The following is a 3,507-nucleotide window of genomic DNA, read 5'->3' on the forward strand; positions in this document are numbered from 1 at the left end:
CTTTCCTCCCCAACTTGCTTCATGGTCATGATGTTTGTGCAGGAATAGAAACACTGACTAAGACAATGTTTATCCCTTAGGTATAATAGTCCAGTTTCTATATAATAAGAGGGTTATCATAGGGATGGTGTCTATTGTCCTGTGTGAACCTGGTGGGACTTCATGTCAGATGTTGAACAGGAAAAATAGAACAGGAACAAGAACAGAATAGATTGGATCCTGTCTTTGCCATGTCCAACCTCAACAGCTTGTGGAACCCTCAGAATTCCTCACTCTTTGGCAAGAGCTGCATATACAAATTTGAGAAGGCTGTAGGAGAAGGAATGAAGAAGTTTTGTGGCTGTGCAGCTACCAGCTGCTCCATCAACAAGAGTAACCAGGAGATTAGGGTACTGAACATCTACTGCTCCAATACTGATATCTGTTTCACTTTTGCCTTTAAATATCACCCAATTCTTGTATGGATCCTGGCAATATAGTCCTATAAAGGAAGAGAACTCCAGAGATCATAGCTCTGATTTCCTCGATCTGCATGGAAGGAAGTCATCACCACCGTATCTAGCCCTTAGAATGAAAAGGATGCCTAAGGAAAGATGGAGATATTAGAAAGCTTATAAGTGCCAACATCTTGAAGCTTACCCAATGAGGCATCTGTGACCCAGTACTATAACACTGCCACTTCACAGATTTTAAATCACCTGTAATCCATAGGTCCAGCTGTTCATAAGTCTATATATATAGGGACTCAAGAACTAAGACTGTCAGAGGCTCAGTTTGTGTTCCTACTCTTCACCCTGCCTTAACCCTCAAGTATTTCTGGAGCCCCCAAAGGCACTCATGAATGGTTCACAAAAGGATCTTTTGGCTCCTTACTATCTGGGGTCTATTACATTTCTTTGTTTCCATGATTCATTTCCCTTCTCACAAGAAACTCATTACATTATTTTGCTGATGGTACCCTTGGTGGGCTAGTCCAAAGATATTCCAATTATTTGGCCCTAGTACTGTCCAGATTAGCCAACCTTCCTCATGACCCAGCAGAATGATGTTCTAGGAGAATAGTAGAGGAGAGCATCTTTGCCTGTATCTCTTGGGTACATTTTGTTTTCTGAGCTCTGTGAAGCAAGAGTATTGGGCCCACAGGCCATGAGGCTCTCAGCAGAGCTGTACCTTAAACTACTCTGGAGAAGTGACAGCTCCCAAGAATTCATAGCCTAAGCTATCTAACTCCTCAGCCCTTCCTCACACCACTTGGCAGCACCACCTGAACTCAAGCACATGGAATGTCTCCATGCTCTGTCCCTGCATGTCTGCCAGAGCTCTGTGAATTGTTTGCAAGTCTGTAAACTGAACCCTAAGCACTTCCCTTAGTGGTGAAGATGGAACATTTGCATTTCTCCCTTCTTCTTACCTCAGCTCTTGCTAATCAGGTAATCAGGTGACTTGCTCTTTGTCGCAGCTTTCTTCTTTCTCTTGGGCTCCAGATTCAGCCCAAGCTCTCGGGGAGGTCAACTGCTCCCAGTACTGTTCATGAAGTACCAGATAAGAGAGCATAGGAGGTCCAGCCAGGTCTTCATGTTCCAACCATGGAGCTGGCTGTTCTTATAACCATCTGAAAACTTCCACTTAAGAAGATAAAAATCTGCTAAAATAATGCAAACTATGCTGAGTGCTATTAATAATTTGGCCCAATTGAACATTCCATATATTCTCATAGAGAAGATAAGAGCCATCATGGCAAGATGGCTTGGTGTGGGGCCCTGCTACCAGGACCTCACAAGAGATCATCAACAGATGGCAGATGGTTTGGGGAGTGATTATCTTCATTACTTTTCAGAGCAAACAAATGTTTTATTGACACAAATACTAATCACTGCCACCTATCTCCTGTGTCCTCTGTAGCCCATCCTATAGGGCCTTTGACTGCCTTGCTGACCCTTCTCTTACTTGTCCTCAGGTCTCATACAGGAGAGTCTGTCCTAAACAGAACATCTGTCACTGTGTAGGCCATCTCTGTACCAAAAAGACAAGGGGCTGAAATCAACTCCTCATTTTGTTGTGGATGATGCTAAGTCTTCAAGTGGGATCGTGGCAAGGAGGTGCTGTCTACTGGTTTTAATTGGACAGACAGATCAGTGGGATAAGGAACTTGTCTGCTAAGGAGGTAGTTGTCAGAAAGGACCCACAGGCCTCAAGATGCTTTTCCCCTTTGTAGGTTTCCCCCATTTCCTCTGGCTGTTGCTATATAGAATATGTTCAGCAAAAGGGAGATCTCAAGATACATACAGTGATTATAGCAAAACCCATGATGGCTAATAACTGCCTTTCCTACAAGAACATCAGCTCAGAGAGCACTATGCAGAACTCCTACAGAACAGGGATTTTAGGGTCCTGTCTATATAATGCATTGGGGGAGATCATTTCCATTAATGAGATTCCTATAACCAGGTCAAGGTCACCTTATCAAAGTTCCTATGGTAGTAAGTAGAAGAGATGTGAATGAGATGCTTTCTGAAGATAGAGAGTAACCCCTAAGAAGTCCCTTTGAGGCTTTCCTAACACTGGCATACTCCAGTTCATTATCATTAATGTATTCTCCTGTGAAACCTTTAGATAGCCAGGCTCCTCTAATAATTTTCTTGGGACTCCAGAGAATTGATGGGTGCTAGAGGTTCACAATAGCTTGCAGTCAAATGGTCCACCTGGATCAAAATGGGGATTTTTATATGGCTCCCCAGTCTCTTTTAACTAGTCTAGAAACTCTATTCAGAGTTACTTAACTTTGTGCTGACATTGCCTGCTTCTTGTCAAAACAAATAAGATATCAAAAAGTAGAAAATCATTTTAAGTAGAGAAATCAGCTGGAAGATAGCATCTTAAAAGAAATGTAGATGCTTGGCAAGAAAGCTGAGTGCCAATCATAAAGTCAGCAGCCAACATGGGATGGCAGTGTGTTGGCCTCTGACTTTACTAGCCCCCAAGTAGTGACTGACTAGATACAGCTGTGGGCAGCAATTATCCTGTGGTCACCATAAGGCCGAGCAGGAATTTCTTGAGAGTCTTCAGGGGTATTTCTTAAGGTCTGGGGTGAGGGGCTGTGACAGTTCAAGACAGAGCTCTGGGATCCTGGCAGTTCACTCAGTTCTGCCACAATAGTGTTTGTGAAGCCATAAGCTTGCCTCTTTTCTCACTGTGGCAGTGCAACCACTAAGCTATCCCCTTGGGTTCAAAGTCCTCACTAGAAGTTCCCTTAGTAAATGCCAGCCAGAAGTTTCCTCCTGAGTGGTTGTACCAGCTTGCAATCCCACCAGCAATGAAGGAGTGTTCCTCTTTCTCCACAACCTCTCCAGCATCTGCTGTCACCTGAGTTTTTTATCCTAGCCATTCTGACTGGTGTGAGGTGGAATCCCAGGGTTGCTTTGATTTGTACTTCCCTGAGGACTAAGGATGTTGAACATTTCTTTAGGTGCTTCTCAGCCATTCAGTGTTCATCAGTTGAGAATTCTT

This window comes from Mastomys coucha, chromosome X (assembly GCF_008632895.1).
Source record: "Mastomys coucha isolate ucsf_1 chromosome X, UCSF_Mcou_1, whole genome shotgun sequence".
Classification (NCBI taxonomy): Eukaryota; Metazoa; Chordata; class Mammalia; order Rodentia; family Muridae; genus Mastomys; species Mastomys coucha.